The sequence below is a fragment of the Electrophorus electricus genome, chromosome 4 (genome assembly GCF_013358815.1).
Source record: "Electrophorus electricus isolate fEleEle1 chromosome 4, fEleEle1.pri, whole genome shotgun sequence".
NCBI classification, from domain to species: domain Eukaryota; kingdom Metazoa; phylum Chordata; class Actinopteri; order Gymnotiformes; family Gymnotidae; genus Electrophorus; species Electrophorus electricus.
The window spans coordinates 24915648-24938671 of NC_049538.1; the positions used below are offsets into that span (position 1 = coordinate 24915648).

A 23024-nucleotide genomic window follows, 5' to 3' on the forward strand; every position below is an offset into this window, starting at 1 on the left:
ATGTAATACCACAGAAAGTTTACAATTGTGTGCATTTGAAAAAAAAGGCTTTTAGGCAAACATGCATGTACATTACAAAGATTAAAATTATTCCAATTTCTTGATGGAAATGTTATTCTTGAGTAGTTATTTTTAATTCACTTGACAGAACCATTTTACATGTGCATTTCTCAATGTACAAAGTATATATATATCATTCCATTTTTCTGCATCGATATTATAACATTGAATGTTATATATATAGATGTCCATTACAAAGAATGAAGTTATTTCAACAGAATATACAAAGAGATCACTGAGCCTGCAAAACTCACTGTGATCTGAACCATTTCATCCTCCAGTGCATTCTGTTAAACCACCAACAGAGCCCCTGCTCTTCTGTCCTTTTGCGCGCACACACACACACACACACACACACACACACACACACACACACACACACACACACACACACAAACACAAACATTAAACCCTCACTCGCTCCTGCTGTTATCGCTGAAGTGTGACAGACAGCACTTGGCAATTGACACGCACACTTGATGTTATCTGGCCAGGGGAAAGATTCAGGGCCTTGACTGATGAGAGCGTGTCACTCATGCATTGTTTATCTCTGCCAGCGGGAAGGCCAGCAAAATAAAGAGAGCTTTCTTTCTCTTTCTCCATATATCATCTCATTGACAAAAAGCACAGGAAGGAGACAGCATGTATGTTTGTAGGGTAAGCAAGAAGAAGACAGAGAGACTGCCTGATTTTGTTAAATGTAGCATGTCACATCAGGTTTAAGTGTGAACTAATCCAGCTGGCAGTTATCATAACAAATTTGGCACTGAAGCATTCAATTGAGAAAAGCACCTGTGGAGAAATTATTTCTTTCTCAATACTCAAAAAATTTAACAACGTTATTAAACGTGGCACTTTAGAAATATATCAAATGTATTTGATGTTTGGTCAGGCATTTTTCTTTAATATAAACTTTATCCCATAGGAAAAAAAAAGCATAACTAATGATAAAAAACAGGATGTCGTGGAAGCTTGTTTTATCTCTTAGTCACTGTGAAAAATTCAGGCTTGAGTTTACCTGACAGCTTTGTTTGACTTTGTTATTGAGCTAGCAAATTGATTATACCTAGGGGTATAATGAAATAACTAATCAAATGTGTCCTCTTGTAAAGCGATTTATTTTAAACTTACAAACATGTCCCATTCTCTCGTCTAGGAATGAGAGGCTTTTAATTAATGGCTCAAGCATCTGATAACCTTCACACAGCCATTAAGAGAGACAGAGGATTCCTGCTAGCTAATTGATTGATTCACTGCACAATTCTACAATGCTAAAACATCATTAGCTCTCTGAGTTCATAAACATTATGTTGATGTATGCTTGATTAATAGGCACGGAGGAGGACTCAAAGCCAATAGCAATCATCAGTGACTTTCACTCGCATTACACATCTCATTTTAGCCCCTTTTATCGTCAAAATGTCATTTAAAATCTAAGCTTCAAAGCGATACCAGTCATGCTCTTTGCTCTTTTTGCACATTGGTTATGACTGGTGTCTATATAAAGTGGGTGTATTGAGATATTGTGAGGTAGTGCTTTTCATCAGCCTGTTTGTGCCTGTCTCAGTGTCAAAGCCACAGTTCAGAACACTGCATGCGCACAGGGAGGAGCTCCAGGTGCCACTTTGGGCTTCTTTTTTACAGAGGTCCTCCTCTGTGTCTGCCTCACTGGCCTTTGTCAACAGGAGTCCTACTGGATGAGTTTGGCAGAGGCGTCGGCTTCTGTTTGCCTTGTCTTCGGATCCAGGCTGAGAGGTTAAGCTCGTCTAACTCGGATGAGCAGGGTCTGAGCTGGTCCACTGATGGGGGGGGGGGGAGTTCAAAGGTCAAGTGTGCTAAGTGGGTTAAAGGTCCCAGCTTTCTCGCAAGCACAGGCAGCAGGCACGCTGCGGTTCAGAGAAGAAAATGGAAACGTGATCCCTCATGCCAGATACCGTTAACTTGCTAAGGTCTGTGACCTGAAAGCACCTGCGTAAAGCGGTCTGAGAGCTCGAGGTGCTACATTTTTGCCTGTGCACATGTGTGTGGGTGGATGCTGTCGATGACTCACGGATGGACAGTGAGGCCACTGCAGGTGAAGGCTGAGTCATCCAACTGAGACCCAAAGGAGAGCTGCAGCACCTCACAGAGTGGCAGCGTGCATGCTCGCTGGACGATGGGAGCTCGCCCGTAGGCACTGCCTATTGCTGGCCTGCAGGTGCTGACTCATGTATGGTTCCTGCGGCCTTGCTTTTAGCTTCTGCGGGGGCGGGACAGGCAGGCAGTAACTGTAAATGGTGACACATTTGAAAAGAACACAGAGTACATTGTATGTCCTGAACAACTAATGCAAAGGGACACATTTTCTTGTTACAATGATTATTTATTAAATTTAAATTATCTGTAGCACAGTTTAAAAATTACACATTTCCATTTTGTCATGGTCACCACTGGGAACCTCCATTTCTTAGATGGTTAAAAATAAAGACTCTGAAAATAATAGAAATCATAAATTAAATAAAATTAAACTTGAAGCAAAATATTCTCCCAGAGCTTTCCCTGTCTGTTATCCAGTCTCCATTTTACACCCATCATTAGAGAAATGTGAGCTCTTATGGTTGAGGCAATGCATATAGTATGTCAAACAAACCTATGCATAATGATGAGGGCTTGTTTAAAATAAGCACAGGTAGTCTTTCAGAATAATTCATATTTAAATGTTGAAAAACTTGAACTGAAACTAAACAGTACAAATAGTTATGGTCCAGTCATTTCATGAACATTACCAGTGCTGCTTTCCACTCTAGCTCTCTTGTTTACATGCCTAGGCTTTCTACATTTCTAAAGCTGGTGGGGTTACTTTTTGATAAAGAGCATCAGCATGTACCAGATCTTGATCATAATCACATATAAGAATAGACTAACTATAACTTTTTTCTGAAGCCTTTATCTAATACTGCTGAAACTATATAGAAGAATAGAGAGAACTGCTTACAGTCATAGTTAAAGGATAGGTCAACAGAGCCGTGATCAGGTTTTTAACCCTGCCCCCCTCTACTAGAAGCAGAGTTGAATTCAGCTTTGCCTCAACCTCAGACTCTCTCAACACATATAATGAAACAGTAACATTACCACATAAAATGGTCGTAGCAAGCCGATGGATGAATATCAAATAAGTGCCTAAAAAATATCTTAAGTTGAAATTGGAAATTCTTATTTGAACATGGTACTTTCATTCTTCTTTTTTGCTTTTTGATTTTTTTAGGGTAGTTTTTTTTGTTTTTGTTTTTTTTTGTTTTTTACTCAGATGTTTAATTCCCATACATGCCATATGAGAATGTTTGATTACAAAATTACCTGAACAAACTGCTAGAGTATCAGCATGCATAGCTGCAATATATTTACATGATATATACAGGTCCCAGTCTACAACATAAGGAAGTTATTCTTTCTTTTTTCCTTTGTAGGTGGAAAAGGACTAATCTGGCCTGTAGCACACACAGGACGTGCACATTAAAGAGAACAACTGGCTCAATGAAACACGGAAAAAGAGACAGACCTCTTTTTCCCCTCTTACCAATCTTTCTCTTTTTCTGTCTCTTGCTTTAGGTATGCAGTACCCTGCACTTCCTGTGCAAAAATAACTGTACCTCCACAATCTACCAAGGAAGACATATTCTCAGGGTATTTTCCCTGTGATCAGCCTTTAGCTGGTAACATGACATGACTCAGCCTCTGGACCAGAAGGTATCGCTGTCTTGAACTTGGTATGTGCCATTAGGGAAGAAACTATGACACTACAGTATCTGACACAAAGGTGTTGACAAGTTTGTTTTACAAAATAAATTACTATCATACATATCAGCATGAGTGAGAAAGATGCATTCGGATTCCAAACAAATGAAATTGGTAGAAAGGATATGAATGAGAAACATGAGGACACTAGTCCCAAACAAAGCAGTTACAAACATTTTGTATGGGCTGGATCATGTAAATGTTTACAAATTTTCACTTATGGGATCATGTTGTTTCAGAAATATTCAAAAAAGAGACGGAACTATAGCATTGCTAGCCGCAGAAAGTCCACTGTACTGTCAGTGTGAATGGAACATGCTAAGCAGAAGAAAAAAAAAAATTCAATTCTACCTTGTTCTTCCAGGTGAAGGTTGCACACGAATGGTGATTATTGCAGCTATTAAAATAAAAAAACCACTGCGCTTATTGGATGGCTACCACCATGCAAATAACACCCCCCCCCCACACACACACACACATATGAAATTCTGTATTAGATGCTGTTCACAGAGGGTCCTAGGAACCTTCCTTCCCAGCATGCATCAAAGATTGTCCATCCCTTCTGTGTTTGATCAAAAATGATATGTGTGTGTGTACACAGGGCATGCTAATGTGTTATCTCATACAGCTCCTCTGTGGTTGAGGTCACGCAGGCCAAGTGGTGGGGGCGAATCTCTACAGCAATATGACACAATGGCTGTCTTCCCAGCTTACATCCCTCCGGAGGATGCTCCTTGGGCTTAAGCCCATCTCAGCCCCATCAAAAGCCAACCTGCAGACCCATGTGTGACATAAAGCAGACATTTAACACTAAAATTGAAATAAAGGGAAAACACTAATTAACCTCAGCCGAAGGAGTGGGTCCCTCGGGAGGAAGCTTTACAACAGGAGCAATACTTTTTAATTGTGCCCAAGTGGCAGTGCTTCTTAAAAATGAAAATTACTGCTTGACCTCGATTTTTATTTGAACTCCCAATTCTTGCCTTGGTCTTGGAAATAAAGGAGCCTCTAAGCTTCTAGCGGATGAAAGGGCGGTGGGGGGTAAGTTACTGGCTGCCTCTCAGCAAGGCTTGTTTAAATGAGTGGGTATCAGGGAAGGTGGGATTTGCTCCTGAGGCTTTCAGTCATGTTGTAGTGGCGATGCTGCCAGGATACGTACTAAGGAAGCCAGTTTTGTTCTCGCTCCTGCTCTGTGCTGTCTTTGTTGCAGTGGGTGGCAGGGGATTTTCCGGACAGTGCCATTTCACTGCTCTAATGCGGAGGCGATTACGGCCGTGCTCCCAGCGGGACATGCTGGATGGCCGCCTGCCGTGCTCTGATCCGGACCTCCTGCGTGACCTGAGCCTCCATTGTTCCAGCTCGCCCTGACGCATCTATTTTAAGAGTCAGCACACTCCACAAAGCACACAGCCATTCTGAAATTCTGGAGTGGGTTGACCTTGTCACAGATGGCTTTTCTTTTGGCATGAGTCATTCATCTCCATTGGCTGATCAGGATGTGAACACCAGTATAAGTCTCAGGGCCAAATAAGCAGATAAATGGACAAATGTATTTAGTGCAGCTGAATGCACTGATCTAGTCTGAGTCATTTGTAAAGAAACTTGGTGAGCAGCACTGCAATTAACATACTCTGCATTGACACAAGGAAGAAAACGTCTTATATTGTATTAGTTTTCTCTAACTCTTTTCTTCCTCAATGAGTTGGCACCAGTGTACCAAACCTAAATCAAACTGTCAAGAGGCAGACTGCTTGCCTAAATGGCACAAGCTGAAAAGCCACCTGTTCTCAGTCTCCAGGCAGTGTATTACTCTCATCAGATTATGTCTAGAAACCTGGATCTTGATGTTTTCCAGAAGCTCTCTCCCCTTGTATGAACCTGGCCAATTTGATCTGATTCCTGTCACTACTTTTTTCAGAGGACAATTTTTGTGGGAATGTAGAAAGACAGAAAGTGTATCCTAACAAATCTAAGGTACACCATTGATTTACTTGGGTGAATTAGTTGAATTTGGCATGGGTGAATTATTCCATAGACTGTTCAAGCACTTCAAGAGGCAATGTTTCCCATTAAGGGGCCTGAGGTCATGCCTCTTCCCCACTCCAGCTGCATAGGAGAGAGGGGGCACGATGGGGTACTGAGTCATGAGCTCCATGTAGGCTCAGGAACCCGTACCTCCACTCTTCAGATCTATGAATCTCACTGCAGGATTAACGTACACATTTGGCTGTGCTTCTGGAAGCCATCTTGAAAAGAAAATGAACATAACATACTAAAATCTTTCAGAACCAGGTGGCAGATTAGCTATTGCCAGACTCTAGAAATCAAACAGCCCACTCCTGCCTTCACACAAATTATAGTAGAGAAATAAATAGAAGAGAAAAACTATTGACCCCTGCATGGGCTGAAATGAGGTGGGGCCATCAGAGGGCTGTAATTACCAAAGGAGGTCTGCAGTAATCCAGAGATTATCAGAGAAGGTCTGCGGTAATCCAAAGAATTACCAGAGAAGGTTAGCAGTAATCTAGAGATTACCGGAGAAGGTCTGCTGCAGTAATTACCCGAACTCCATCCCCAAACCATGTCTATTTCCCAGCACCAGCTAATCTTTACTCTAACTCTGCCTCACAAACCTTCAGCCACTTTAGCCAATGGTAAAACATGTGTAAGCGTGAATGCCTGCATAAACATATGTGTGTGTGTGGGTGGGTGTGTGAATTGACTATGGGAGTAACCGGTATACGGTTGAAGAGCAGTTAGCTATTGCAAAACCTCGGTGGAATCAAGAAGTCTTGCAAGATAGTGTAAAAAGCATACTGAAAGTAGCTGAATTTCATGTGATGGGTTTTTCTCTTTTTTTGATTTTGGGGATGGGGGTGACCTTTTGCTGAACTCAGTCAACTGACCTCAACCAATGTTGTACCTATGTTCTATCAGAAATGGATGGTAACCGTGCAAACTTTGTAGGGGCCAGAAAAGAACAAAAGCATAGAATGAAGTTATTACATAACCTAAGACATGCCATCCCTTAAAACTTCTGTCCTGAGAGACACTGTTTGCTCAGTCCAACCAACCTGTGCTGCATTAGTCACATATTACCCTGTTTCACAGCTGTTCCGGAGTTCAGAGTTCAACAATAAGATAACATGATTGCTGTTTCCATTAAAGAAGTACAAGACAGAAAGCCTTAATAAATGAACAAAAATAAGTCTCAAGTGAAAATCACTGAAAATAGATAAATAAATAAAATAGTAAAATAAATAAAAGTGCATACAAAGAGACTCCATCAAGTTGACATAAAACAATAGAAAGGAAATAACCAGGTTCAAGGGAATCAAACACAAATTCATGTGTATTTGTTAAATGGCTCCTCACTCAACAACTAGTTGTCTGTAACACTAGCACACGGTGGGCCATGTTTGATAGATCAGACTTCTATCATAACTGTTTGGTAAGCGTGCCAAGTATGCCTTGCTTAGAAATCAGCAACCTTAAAGAAAAGCACTGAATCTCTTTTATTATCTTTTATATAAATCAATTGAATGAATCTGACATACTTTTTAAAGGACAAACTCAAATTCATCCTTTAATGTCCTGTTGAAAAATTGATTAGATGTCTGCGTTGTTGTGAATGCTAAATGCTTTGTTAGCTTGCTAACACCCCCTGCTACCAGTGCTTTATTTGAGGACAAGACTATGTGGGTGGCCCTAAAGGTTAACTGGGATTTTATGCTGAGAGATCAGTGATGGGAGCCCTCACCAACCAACCAGATGCCACTATATTTAATTCCAAAGTAAAACTTTCCAGTAACCAGACACTGTTGTGGGCACTCAAGGCTGAACTTACAGAGGATTTCTATTTAGTGCTAAAGACCAATCACTTCATTCAAATAGTCAAATATAAACATATTAATTGACTATAAATAGTCAGTTAATAAACTGAAAGTCTCCCTTGACCTCTCTGCCCTGGTTTGCCCACTCGGAGCTCATGGACAAATGGCTTGCCAAGTCTCGAGTTGGCCCTTCTTACCTCACACCCCCTCTCTACTTAATCCAAAACCCAAGCCTCCGATACTCACGCCCACCCCCTGCCTTCAGTCTCTGGGCCAGATTGATGAGGCGCTCCACCTCGCCAGCCTGCAAATGTCTGTGCAGCGAGTGAAGAGTGGAGCTGAAGACTGATTAAATGGAAGGGGGCCGTGTGTGTTTGTGTATGGGCGTACATGGCCTGGAGAGGGGGCGCAGGGGGCCAGTGATGGAGAGAGCGGTGAAAAACGCGAGGAGGTAAATCTGAATCTGGACAACACGTCTGCAGCCTGTGCTCTGTCACTGCTTACAGGATATCCATCATTTTAATACACCTCTAGCCTAGCCCTATGGGTAATATATCTTTGACCTGTGATTACACTAACAGCTTATTGTTTGCCCACTGAACAATCCCATTATGTAGTATGTCTGTTTACATGTTGTTTAAAGGGTTTTAGATTGTTCTTACAGAGGACTAAACACATGCTGGGCACTTTACATAAGACGATGCTTCGTGCTTTTTTCTTGTTTACTTTTTCTTTTTGTTCTTTTTTGTTTGTGCTCTTGTGTACTCTACCCAGATTAATTTAAGAGATTTAATTACCTTCCAAGAATCAGCCTTTCATCTTAGAGGTCCGTGAAGCTTTAAACACAAGATAGTCTTTTAACACACAGTAACAGTCACCTATGAGTGGCAGGTTGAGTCCTAATGTGTCGGCATTCAAATCTGTATTAACTTATCACTGCAGGAGCAGCCAGAGCTGCAAGGGAGAGGAATATCCTTTTGATGTTGTTGTTTTTTGTTTTTTTTATGGATATGGTGACCAAAGAGAATAAAGCACACCTAACACTTCAAACGCTCCATTTAAACCCTCCTTAAAGGCAGCCAAAAGACAGGTGCCTGTTCCAAGTTGATATTTTCTCTCTCTCATGTATTTGTAGTTAACATAATTCTTCCTTTTGTTTTCATCTACTGCTCATTTATTTTAAACGATCCAGAAACAACTGTGGACTGCATTTTATAAACATTCTCCAGTTAGAATGCAAAGATTGGGCGTATGAGACAGATTTCTGCTTCTTTACCAATATCACTGGCTCAAAATAACATGTTGAATAGGTGAATGGAAGTTTACACATTTGAAATTGCAGCAGATTCTAAACACCAGTCCACACATCTGGACTGAATTAGGCCCTGTCTCATTAAAACAGGCACATGGGTCAGTGCAGTGGTTAGCTGAGGTCATTATCTACCAGCTGTTTCAGAGGAAGTCCTGCAAGATATTCATTAGGTTTGGCTGTAATAAAAGATTTAAGGATTTAAGGGCTTCAAAGTGTTTACCATTTTACAACCAATTTTCTTTCTGGGGTACAAGAATGAAGATGTACTCTGAACATGATTCACACACAAAGGAGGGAAAGCATTTTTGAGTGTAGGCAAAATTTCATGGACGAAACGCCTCGAATGGGCATGCTCTATGTGGTATACTTTAAGCACCGAGATCAAGAATACTTATAGGTAGCAATGTCCAAGTGACGACATGATAAAAACTAAGATAGCTAGATAAACAGATAGCTAGATAAGTACAAAAAGTGGTGTTATCGGATTTGGTTGGACCCATGAATGGCTGCACTGAGCAGAGCAGCTTGGAAACAGGCAGGCAGTGCCAGTGACTCACAGAGATGTGTAAATTCCCTCTGACACCAGATAAATAGACAGTTCCTGGCAGGCTGCCCTGTACCACTTTGTGTGGTGCCACTTAATTGGACCGCCCTACTTCCGTTTTTCCCTCATACTGTTAGGACAGACTCTCTGTTCAAAACCCAAATTGCTTGATCATATGTCTACCTTTCCTAGACTAATTAATGGTGGCGTGCTTGTTTTTCGGCATGTTGTATCATAGATATGCAGTGTATGCTAAGAGGAAAAGGAAAAACACAAAGAAAAGTGTAAGGGTGGGGCTGGTTTGAAATGCCAGCGGTAGCTACGTTTTTTAACCCTGAACCAACCCAGTGACATGGTTCCCCTTACTGTACTTGAACAACCTCGGTGTTCTTTTATCTACATGGCAGCATGCAGATTTCTATACATACTGAATTTACATTGTTTACAAAAGCAAGCCCTGAATCAGCCCTTTGTTCCACACATTCCTGACTCTCTCTTCTGTCCATTTCTCTGTCTCTCTGTTCCGTAGGCTGAGATGCCCGGTGAGTCTCAGCCGGTCCAGCAGACCTGTCCCTCCCGGCACTCCAGCGCTGAAGCGTGGGGTAGGGTGACGTCCCGGGGACGAGGAGACAGAGAACGGGGGGCTGATAATGAGGATTCCCCATAGCGCTGTCTATGCGTGAGCGTGCACTTCATGCTTTTTTTTTTTTTTCCTTTTCCAGAGCACTTCATGCCCCCACAGCCAGCCACAGCTCCAGGGGCCAACCGTTATGAACGTCTTGCGTCATGTATTCATCATGTTCGTTTCCCCGTCAAACTTCTTGTACATGCTGGACAGGGGGACTGATGCTCCTGCCCTTCAGAGAGCTATCGCACCTGCTCCAGCTCAGAAGCTTTATAGCAGTCACTAAACAGGAAGCCAGTGAGACGAGAGTCTTTCACAGGATTTGGCCAGGGTGGGTCCCCCCATCCTGGTAATCCAGGAAAAGGGGTCACCCATCCAGAGATGAAGGGCCACAGGTTGTTGGCGGCTGCTCGATGATACACATGAAGAGCGGATGGAGAGAGGCAGAGAGGAGTGGAGAGACCAAAGACTAGAGCAGGAGCTAGCTTGGGTGTCCTCAATAAATCTACCAAGTTTAATACACAAAGGATAGTGTTACATGTGGGTTGATCAGTGATTGAGAAAACAAAATGAAATAAACAATTCCTCTCCTTGTTTTTCACTCCTCTCCCCTCTCTCGCACTGGTCTTTAAAACATTTCCTTCAGGTGACCAAGTTTAGGTTATAGATCCCTTTCACTTTAAATTTATTGCAGTGATAACTTTTGTTAATGTATGTGAGTATTATTGTATGTGATGTACTTATTACATTACTGGCCAAAGGCCTCTGTTTTCAGTCTGGTCTGTGTGTATACTTTAAATAAACAAACAAACAAATAAATAAATAAAATCCCTGAATTGGATTCACTTTGTCACATTTAAATAACTTTAGGTGAGGCTGTATTATCTCTGCTCATTAAGAAGTTGTTAAAATGTACTGACTAAATAAATGTAAAAAATGTTGAAATATATAAGAATCAACTCTTGACATCTACAAGACTGTTAACCAAAAGGGCTTGGAAGGCTCAGCTACGGTTCTGTCCATGCTGTTGTACATAACACATTATTATAGGAATATATATATATATATATATATATATATATATATATATATATATATGGGAAGACTTCCTTTTCAACGCCAATCACTGACCCGAAAATGGCCATACATTTGATCATTAATTTGTATCAATTAGAAAACAATGTGCATAGGAGGTGGTGGTAATTACAATGAGGTCTGACTTCAGTGGGAACATACACTGGAAGGAGATGTACACTGCTGAAAATGCCTCTAGTGGAAGACAGTCAATGTATTACAGACGTCCCTGGCAGGGAGCAATGTGTTTAGATGTACTAATTACAATAACATGCACACGATGGGGTTTTTTTTTCACCTGAAGAGAAAATATCATTTCCAGTAATATCCCTCCGATGATTTCGGCTCTCTTGAGTTTGCAGTCTTTTTTTCCTCCTTTGATGTCGTTGTTCATAGAAAAAGAAGGTGTCAGTCTGTTAAAGGTGTGGGAGGGGGTTAGGGGGCGCTGAGGAGTGGAGCCGCTGGCGAAGGGCAGGAGGGTGCACTAGTGCCGCCTCCCTCTGCTCCTTCTTCAGCCCGCCAAGATTGAAATGTTGTGCTTTGTGGGAGGCCCCGTGTCCTGGGTCAGCTCACTGCTCTGTCACCATGACATCTGTGGACACAGACAGGGAAGACACAGGGGTGGGGGGAGGATTATGAGAAGAGGAAGAGTCGGGGGGATAGAGGGAGGGGAAGAAGAGGGGTCAGAGATAGTAGGTGAACACATTTACGGGCATGGCCAAGGACAGGCTGCGCACGCGACCTCTGTGAGAGTCCATGAGGCTGTGGTGGGTGGCTTGTTCTTGCTCGGGGGACTTTCTCAGCATACTTTAAAGAGGTCTATGGATGATGCGGGGTGATTCAAGCCTGCTTGGGGGTGGTTTCCCACTTTACCGAGCCCTGAAGAGAACAAAGGCAGCCTGACCACTCTGTGAGTGTACTCTGATTCCCGCCCACATCCAGATTAGGAGAGCAGTGGCAATTAATCTGCTGTATCTGAGCCACACCCCCAAGAAATGTCACACCGCCTCTTAATTCACAACTCCTCATGACACATGCCATGCACTTACTTTTGATAGTACTTATAATGCACTATGTAGCTATGCAATTAAAGTAGAAGGGGGGAAAGTACAGGAGAAGCTACAGTAGAAGGAAGTGTGTATTTTGAGGAATTTTGTTTCCTTCAAACCACTATATTTCAACAAGGATATGTTGAGATACACTGGTTTGGAGGAAACAGAATACCATACTGATAACTGGACACATTTTTATCACTTTACACTACACCATGTTATAGGTACAGTTGTAATATTGATTAAACATTTCCAGGTCGCAATTTCTTGTCTCAACAGTGAACAAGTGGAAATGAGTCCATGCAATCACCCATGAGAGTCAACATCTTTGTTGAGCCACTGATCCACAGTTCTCTCTCTGGTTCTATCACCGTACCTCACAGGTAGAATGGAGCGGCTGCAGCTGCATGATTCATGTGCCTCTGAACCCTCCTCCTCGTGGGTGGCCCATTAGGCAAACAGGTTTACTTCTGCCGGGCATACACAATTACTGCCACTTAAGGCAAACAAGCTTGTAACTAAAAATCTATTGAATCAATCAAAACACACACACACACACACACACACACAAACTCACACCCACACCCACACAGGTTTGCTAATGTCCTGCTCATTAAAACAGCCTTACAGTACAGTAAGTCATGTCTAGTAAGTAAGTCCTGTCTCATGTCTGAATATGTGTCTAATATGTCAGCTGCCCTTGATGATGCTCTGTGTTACGGCTGCCTACGTGATAATCTGTGTCTGTGCATGAGCTCGTGCATGCGTGCACATGCTTCTGTGCATGCATGTGTGTATGTATGCTCAAAGTTGCTTATCAATGACAACCTGTTACATCCATAGTTTGGCTTGCAAGCACCCATGAACTTACAGGGCATCTCAGTGAATCTTTGTGAATGCACAACATCCAGTCCTGTAAGTAAATGAATGCTTGACTTGACTGCGTTACTGTCAGGCTATACTTCCGTCTGTTAACACGGTAGGTATGGTTTTCACCTAGTTTTCTTAGAGCTTTGCCCATCTCAGAATGTCTCCATAGAGACCAATTTTTCTAGAACCAAGAACAGGCCCTTAATGTAATTTTCTGTTTTGAAAAAACAAAAATTCATGCTGAAACACAAGGCGTGAAGGACAGCGATACAAAACGGAGTACAATGTGCATTCTCAATTGTGTGGAAAAGACAAAGAAAAAACACTTTTAAAAACATTGCTGATATAACTACACTGTGGCATAGCTATTGGCATTTCCTATGGTACTCGGAAAAAAGCGACCATTTACAAATGAAGCTCTTTTGCCAGTCATCCTTCCGCACAAGTTTGAGGCATGTGTGGGTGCGTGTGGCTGTGTGTGGGTGTGTGCGGCTATGCACGTGTGGAGAAGACAGCCGACGCTGCACCTGGTTTCCTTCTCCTGGGTTACCACACGTGCAGCTGTGGTCAAAGTGCACAGAGCAACATTTGGAGCAAGCAGGAGATCATCTAAAGCACAGCTTCCCAAAGCAGAACCCCGCCTGACCATCCCCAGCACAAGGCTTGCGCGTGACTTGCCCTCTGTTGCTCCAGTGACATCTTAAGCTTGGTCTTTATGGAGGTTTTGCTGGTTGTTAGCCTAACATCAAAATCAATAATTTTTACATTATCGTATAAATGAACAATGTCCATCCACCATCAATCCATCTTCCATAACAACGATACTGTTGTAAATTAATAATATCTAGATGCATGAAACACTGGGGCTAATACCCCAGTCATCGGTTTCAGCACTGCACACTTGAGCTTCCCAATGTCAGCTCTTAGAAGAATATAAAAATAACAATCAAGTGTATTTAGTTTTTCGCCACTTTTGCTGGAGAGGACAGAGTAACTGGTGAGAGGGCTCTCCGGGCAGCTCCCAACCCAGGTGCAAGCATCCGAGCTTGCTGTCTCATCAATAATTGACAGCGTCAAACCAATCAGAACAATTTGCTCCCCACAAGTGAAGTGCTCGAGCAGGCTCGGGGTGCTTAATCATTAATGAGGCAATTAGCTGAAACGGTTACACCTGGCCCGAGTCGTTTGCGGAGGGGACACTTGTCTGACGCTCCACCAGAGGACTTGGGCATATCAGATGACAGGAGTCCTAGCAGGGTCATCTGTCGGCAAGGAAAGTGGTGCCTGACACCTCCACAAACCCTGTCCCCTCTTATCCAGTCCAGCTCCTTCCGCAAGCTGAGCAAGAGCAAACATGTTAGGCCGCTGCCGTGACGGGGGTGGGGGGTCGAAGTCTTGCAGGTCGTTGCTGAGGAGCGAGTCCATTTAGGTCGTTTCCTGGGTAATCCCGCTAAGGGCATGTCGTTATGGACAAGCATAACATCGATCGTCGTGCAAACGTGGGAGAAAATGACGAAACAACAACATCAACATTAACAACAAAGCATCTGTCACCGTCTGACGTGTTAAGACCCTGCATTGGTGTCTGAGAGGGAAATCAAATTCTTGAAAGAGACCTTCACAAAGAGCCATTAATCAGAGCAGAACCAGCCTAATGTGCCAGGACTCACCGTACAAGACATTTGGTGTGGCTGGGAGGATTAAGGAAGAGATACTCATTCATATTTACCATAATTTTAACTAGAAGTATTAATAGATCTTAAGACACGTTTTTATTCCACTATCAATAAAAAAGCACAAGAAGCCCATCTCACAAACAACTGAGATTAAATTATACAAAAAAGGATCATGCAGAAAATGTATAGCAGGTGACATCTGCAGAACATCTGCAGTCTTCTACTCCCTCCAAACATGATCCTTAACATCTTATACCTTCAGCTTCTCTTAGAATATCAATAAGTAATTTCTGCTTATGATATTCACATTATACATCACTGTCACCCAGTAAGAAAACCCCCAAAACAACAGATATCTGCAACTTCTCTTAATGGCTATTCTTAATATTGTTTTCTTCTAGTCTTGATTTACATGGACTATAAGAAGTCACAATCACACCACAATTAATTAGATGCTGTGGTCATGTGTGTACAGTGTATTGACATTTGTGTTTATATTATAGGCAGACGCTGCATGGTTAATGATTACAACTCAGCTCTGTGACGCTCACTGCATCAGAGGGAAGAGAAATATTTTCTAAGAAGAAATCTACCCTTCCACCTCTGTCAGCGATAAAGCTAGCACCTATGTGTACTGAGATATGCATGCATTTAAAATCGTAAATCGATATTTATTAAGAACAGTGTGAAATTCAATTAAAAAGGCAGGCAGGGAAATGACACCTTAAGAAAAAAGAACAGAAGCAAAGTGAGCAGAGTAAAGGCTGAAGGTGACGAGGTGTCATATGTTAATTCTCAAAGTAAGTACCTAAAGCAAGTAGATATTAACCTAGCCAAATAAACTTGGAGCTAACACATAACCGCAAAGCCATTGCGGTATTGCTGTCAGTGGCTACTGAACGTGCTGTGAGCTTTCAAAGGTTTTCTTCTTAAACCCCAACTTTTCTGAGAACACAAGGGGAAAAAATAGCTGGCGGAAAATGGAGCGGCCAAATAAGGTGCCTGGAAAGTAGCTAGCTCGGTCAGAATGCATTTTCACCCAGTGAAAAACAAGTCTTCAAAGAGGACGAACCTTTCTGTCCCTGATATGCTCCTCACCTCAGGATGAGGAAATTCACATTTGAGCTCCCTACTCTGCAAAGGTGTGAGCATAGTGTTCCAGTCCACTGTGTTTAAGATCACTTGGAGAGCAGGCTGAGTGTGGAAAGAGCTGGCTGACAGTAATGCCAGCGAGCTGTTCTGTACCTCCAAAACAAACCTTCGGCTCAGTGTCAGGTCACGCAAACCTGCGCCTCTCAACCTGCCTGAAATAACAACTCTGTACTGTGTGTGTGTGTTAACGCCGTCAACTGCATGAGACAACCACTTGATGTTCTCGTTCTCTCTCTCTCTCTCTCTCACACACACACACACACACACACACACACAGTGCCTACAGGACTCATTCTCATGAAAAACAGGGACAGTTGGACTCGATGGAGCATATTTAAATTCCCTCCACCTTCCTCCCAAAAAGCATGAGTTAAACTTTTTTTTTCTTACTGTGGCAAAAAAAAAAAAAATAAAATAAAAAAATTAAAAATTAAAAATTCCAGTATCAAAGTTGAAGCTTGCTGAGTATTGTTACTGCATTAGTAATGTTTTTATGTAAGACATTTATTAAGGCAAGGCATACTTATTTGTATAGCGCTTTTCATACACAGTGTCAACTTAAAGTGTTATACACAGGAATAGAGGAATTAAATAATAAAGCGTATTACATCCTGTAACGTTGAGCGATAAGGAGGCGGACGCATGTGCTGAGAGGAGCGAGATTTCAAAGGGGCAAATCCAAAATCAGGGTCATTAGTGCAGTCCAGGGTCACAGAGCCGACACGGAGAGTACGAGGAAACATTACAAAACAAAAACACGTGAAGGCAAACTAAGGAAGCAGGCTAGGAAACACAACGGCTAAGATCAACACAAAGCACAAAGAAACAACCATCAAACATTAATTCAAAAATTAGAACAACAGTCAAACCTCCAAACAAACAATGAACAGCCCCAACCAAGGCACACATCAGGGTTTAAATACATGAACTAGAACCGAGGGACAGGTGTACGCAATCAATGTGAGGATAAAACGAAACTATGGAACGGAACAAACACAAGACATCGAAAACACGGAACATGGAAGGGACTGATCGTGACACATCCCAAGATCTATCGTCTCAGGAAGGAAGAAAATGGGAAAATAAAAAATATATAACAGCACATAGCTCAGTGAAGTATGTTTTATATCATATTGTTTCAGGTTCATAAATGTGCAACTATTTCCCTTTGAGAAAAATGTCACTTTTTTAAATGCAGTAACTCATTCATAATCTTTCATCTACTACTTAAGCCTCAGGATTTGGTACTCATCTTTGAACCGTAGCGAAAATAAATAATCTCATTCCTTTTTATGTGAATTTAGTCTAAATAAACAAAAGACTGTTTATGTAAACATACTTCTGCTTTCTGTAAATTCAGTTCAAGATTTTTAAGGATGTCAGTAACACGTCTGTCATACTCAGGATAAGAAACATTACGCTACATGTCAGTGGACACAAAGGTTCTGTTTCAGTGCGTCGACTTTTTTCAGCCTTGTATCAACCACCGGCACTTCAACACACGCGCACACACACAGGGTATTCTGAATCTTTCAATCATATCAACATGCGACTACTCATGCAGGGAGCGTGGGGGCTGATCGTTAGATAACGTGTCCTGCTCGATCGCAAGCAGCACAGGCGCGAGATGGGTCACGATGTGCAGGGACTGTCCCACTCCCGTGCGCGGATGTGACACTTCCTGCAATGCAAATCAACTGCGGTTCAGCAAAGCGAAAGAGCTACCGGCCTGAATATCAGAATGTGCAAGCCATATTACCCAGTACAGGCCGAACGTTTCACAGAAACAGAAAACTACCGATCACGTTTTCCATCTCAAGCGTCTAGTAAATGGGCAATCGTTTACTAAACAGACTGGAGGGAACTAAGGAACTTAGTCCAGCGTGTCACAGCTACATGACAGGCAAAGCATGACATCACACGTTGCCTGAATCTACACTTCGCTTGAACATGTTACATTTTTAAACATCAGTTTATACTGCAAATGCATGGATACATCTGCAGGCAAGGAGCACACCGCCTTGTGGCGCGAGAGAGGGTCCGATGGAGTGAAGCGCGAGTAGCGCACTCTTGAAAGCCAACCCCTCTGGTCGCTAGGAAAATTCCAGACGACCTTCCGTTAAACCTGGCTCTTGCGTTTCTCCCACTCTCTCCGCTTACCTCCGCCTCGGCACGCAACGGGACTCCCGCTGTGGAGTGCCGCGGCGCACGTGGGCGAGGTCGCGATGAGCTCAACAGCTCCGGGAGAGTTGCTTACTGACTCGAGCATCAGCTTTTCCGTGTCAGAGCCGCAGCCTATAGCGGCCCGGTATGCCAACTGGTCTCTGTGCGAAGGAGAAGAAAACGAGCGCACGATGGAGTAACCAACCCAAGGGCATGTGTTTGCACAGTCGTTCTCGCTTGTTGAAACGCAACGTGAAATGCAAGGCTGCTGAATAAACTAGGGGAGACTTTTAGTTTTGCAAAGTGTTGCCCAATACCAGGGTTAGGTTAGTTCCACCCTCTTAACTGTATGTACTTGTGTGCCAGTGTGTGCATGTGCTTGAGTGTGTTTGTTTGTGTAGGTGTGTGTGTGTGTGTGTGTGTGTGTGTGTGTGTGTGTGTGCATGAGAGAGAGAGAGAGAGAGAGAGAGAGAGAGAGAGAGAGAGAGAGAATAGGCTTTCCCTAGTGGTTGCATGAAGTTATAAAGTGTGTATGGAAATTTCCAGAAAATTTGTTTGTGGAAGGAGGAACCCAGCTGGCCTTTTCTTCCCTAAATTAGAAGTATTTTAAGAGCACTCCTCTAGAGAAGTCTGCCTCTGTTCTCTTTGTCTGAAGCCAATTTACTGTTGGTAAGACACTTTGGGAGACATGGATTGCCTAATCAGATTTTGCCATTTATAGAACGATCCAGAATGACCACTGCCTGCATGCCCATTTGAGATTCACTCTCATCTAGATCTCTCATAGCAGCTGCACAATCATCCATGAAAACAGCAAAACAGAGACCAATGATCTCTTGTTCACACTTGCTCATACCTGTATTCCTGTTTTTATTCTGAGCGTTGGGCTGACAACAGAAAACTGACATGGTGAATAGTAAATTCACATTAGGAATTATGATCCTAAACCCAATAGCAGAATTTTGGAATAGATATTGTTGTTACATAGTACATAAAACAGTATTTTGAAAGGCATTGGAGCTATGTAACAAATTAATGAATGATCAAAAATACCCATGCAATTTGTTCAAATAAATAAATTCATACATACATCAAATAGACTATATGAAGCTACCTTAAATCATGTAAAATAATTTCCATTACTCCATTTAGTCTGTTGCTACTGTGCGGTCTGGCAGTTGGGCTATTTAAATGGAAATTTGGAGTACTTCCCAATGGGGAGAGAATGTCTAAAGGAAAACTGGGCAAAAACAACTTTAGTTATATGCTCTGTGTATGTTTAAAATATAATTTATAAATAGGATGTCAAACTGTGTGCACTCTCAAAGAGCTGTTTTGACTCTTTTGTTCTTTTACTTTAAAAACAGAAAATTTTCTGCCTGCAAACAACTGTGCCATAATATACACCCCCTTTCCTTTCAGAAATACACTCCACGTTAGGACAGACTCTCTTTTCTGTGAAAACTGTCATTCCACACATAAGAATATATCTCTAGGCTGTTTTTCTAAGTCGTTTGTGTGAAACGACAAAAGGTGTAAAGGTGAAAGGCGAAAGGGAAGTGGAGATAGGGGCAATAGAAACCTGCTGCCAAGCGGTGTCTTATAAGCACGAAGAACGGAGAGACCAAAAAGACAGGCGCTCTCGCTCAGACAAAGTCGTTCTCCATGGATGAGAGATCCATCAGCCACGCCGAGGCAGCGAGATAAACGAGAACGCAAAAAAAAGGAGAGGAGAGGTTTTGAGGAGAAAGACGAGGAAGAGGAGAGGCAGTCAGGACTTCATGCAGTTAGACACATGGGTTTGGGGAGGTGGGGGCTCAAAAAGCAAGAGGAGGTGTCGGCGTAACCCTGGCAGAGAAGAGCCAGGGCAGACGAGGCTGAAAAACGCTAGCGAAACATTTAGAACAGTGTCTTACGTTTCTATACCCAGCTTCCTGACCATTCCCTGGGACTCTGCTGCCAGGTGAGGGAGACGACTGGCAAAGGTACCGCGCACGTTAGTCTTAGACTGGAGGAAGGCTAGCACGTGCTTCACCCAGACCCGGCGGGGGTCAAGGAGACTGCACTGGGTAACATGCCCCCCCTGCCTTTGCTGGTCAGGGGACTGGTGTCACCACCACGCCCCCGACAGAGCTGTGAGAAACGGAGGCCAGATCTGCCATGTCACCTACGCTTACGCAATCTCTCCCGCGGAAAGGGAGGCATGCCAAGCTGAATGGGCCCGAGCAGAGGCCCAAGCTGTGGGTAGTACAAGGCACAGAGCTTATACTCTCCCCTCTAAAGACAGGAGCAGGACCAAAGACAAACAGAGCCGCTGCACTGACAATTGTTTATGCTTTAAAGAAAGGCAAACCACGGAAAATGAATGATTTGATCAAGAGGAACGTTCCTTGTTAGAAGCAGTGAACTCACATTTCCTTATAAATGCAACTTAACCATGTGTAACATCGTGTGTGCACTTGTCGGTACGTGGTAAGTTAGGATACAGAAGTTGCTCAAATGTAAAATCTAAGTTGTGTCTTTTTTTCTTTTGTATGAATTCTTAAAATACCCATGTGTTATGATTAATAAAATATGCATGTATAACCCATATGCCATGAAATCTCTTCTATATGTTCTGAATTTCACCACTGTAGCTTCAGGGAACATCAGTGGTAAACATCATGAACTGTGGTTTCCTAATGTAAATGATAACTGGAGAATATCAGTAGGGAAAGTGGCACGTCAGTTTGAATGGATTCATTAATTTTTTTCTTTCGATTAAGTTATTTTTAAAAAGCATGTACAACCCTTGATTGGTGTGCTGTTCTGTTCCTTGTAGTCAAGTGTTCAGTTGTGACATGCAAGGTTCATTTTACACGATCTTAGCTCAGAGACGGTACCTACAATGCAAAACAGTGCTGATTCAATTAAAGAAAGGGGGAAAATTTTTCAGTATAAAGTTGGTCATTTTGGGAGTATTATTATGCAATTCATTCTCATTCGATGTTTTTATGTGTCATGACGCTTACATTATGAAAGATGCCTGCTGTGTCACGTCCGCCAGACCGTAATGAGCAATGAACTCACAAACACCACAGGAGACTGAACTACTGGAGGGCCATGACAGTTACAAGTAGCTATATTAGATAAAAATGATAAAATGACATAATAAAACATATAAATCATTTCAGTTCAAATGAGGTGATCTATTAAATAACATGTTTTAATGACAAAAACAATTTAGATTTAAGTACTTCTTAAAATAATTTACAATTTATGGAAAGGATTAAGCCACCTTGATATTTTTGGGGAAAAAAAAAGTTTTAAAAAATAAAGAAATAAAATAAATTATATATCTATATATAATTGTCAAAGTCAAATGTCAAATAAAAAACAAAGTAAAAACCTTTTTGCATTTGCATTTCTTTAAAGCTGCTTCTTTTTGGGAGACAGACCTTTGGACTGCAGTGCTAGTATGACATGATGTTGCCTAACAGTTTGCCAGGTGTCATGAGGTCATCATGAGGTCATCATGGACTGGTAAGCCCAGTTTCTTGCTGTCTTGCCCTGCACTCATACCACTTTTGGTTCACATGTAACTTCACCCAGTGTTTTGGCATAAAGAAAGAGGAGATTAGAAAAAAAAAGACTTGCAACTGAGGACAGTGGATTGGTAATAGGTGATTACACGCATGTCCTGATTGATTTGATAATACACGTTCTTAAGGCTGAGTGCAGGAGGTGACATTTTTAGTGTGACTGAGTAGGGTTATGATGAGTTACGTGCATTATGTGTACGCACACACCCACCCACCCACACACACACACACACACTCACACACACACACACACACATGCACACTCACACACACACACACACACACACACACACACACACGCGGTGTTCATCCTCCTACCTCTCATTAAGGTCTTTTCTGTAGTCTCATATGTTCAGCAAGGTTCAGTGAGGGTTTTACATGACAGGGTAGCTAATCAGCTATGTTGCCAAAGAAAATATGCTCATTACCGTCTCCATAAGTGCCTAAAGTACAGTCTGTCGTGTCACTATGGTGCATTATTCTCTGGAAATAATGGGAAATAATGCAGTTACAGTTCTCACTGTGGAAAATTGTGGAGTGTGGAACTGGTTTTATTCTAGACAATGGATGAGCAGCAAAGGTAAAAACAAGCTCACTGTTCCCTCTCACACGCCATCACTGCCGGGATCCTTCAGTCCCCAGTTCAAGTTCAAAGTTCAAGTTCAAAGTTTTATTTGTCACATACATAGTCATACATGGTATAACTCACAGTGAAATGCTCTCGTAACTGCTCTGTCAAAGCTGAGGAGATATACAGGGAACTACAGGGAAATGGATGTGGTTTGATGAATAAATAACTATGTAATGAAGGATTCAGAGGGAATGTATAATATGTATATATACACAATGTACAATTTCTATTTATTTATTTATTTATTACAATTTACAGTTTTTTACAGTCTTTGTATGATGTTATGATGTTATTGTGGACATCATACCCAGAGTACATAGAGTAGTCCCCACAGTTCATCAGTTGCCTTGATTCAGGGCCTGAATGGTCTGCAGGAAGAAACTCCTCTTCAGTCTCTCTGTGTTGGTCTTCAGGGAGCGAAAGCGCTTCCCTGACCTCAACAGAGAGAAGAGCCCATTGTTGGGATAGGAGGTTTTCCCTTTCCAATCAATAATTGTCAAAACGACTGGTCTTTTTGGTCCAGTCTAAATCACTTTGCTTTCACAGCCATTTCCTATCTTCTTTTTATGGGAAAATGTCTATCAAGTTTTAATTGCCCTTATTAAATATAAATACACTTTAGCCAGTTTCAAGTTTTAGAAAGTTCTAATAAAAAGTGAATGCTTTTTTAAACATCT

At 42.1% G+C, this 23024-nt stretch overlaps 1 protein-coding gene across 2 annotated transcripts in view; it reads right to left on the reverse strand.

Annotated features, from left to right (window-relative positions):
* Window positions 1-2401: 2401 nt before the first annotated feature.
* The window catches only part of mafa (v-maf avian musculoaponeurotic fibrosarcoma oncogene homolog a (paralog a)), an 81872-nt gene continuing 61249 nt past the window's right edge, over window positions 2402-23024 (reverse strand). The window contains exons 3-4 of one of the 2 annotated variants that reach the window (XR_003409927.2): window positions 11521-11814; window positions 2402-10653 (exon numbers count right to left, since the gene is read on the reverse strand). The gene's annotated coding sequence lies outside the window, so the exon portion shown is untranslated. Of the gene's footprint in view, window positions 10654-11253; window positions 11815-23024 lie in introns of those variants that run through there. The other variant, XM_026999505.2, reaches the window with a different exon arrangement.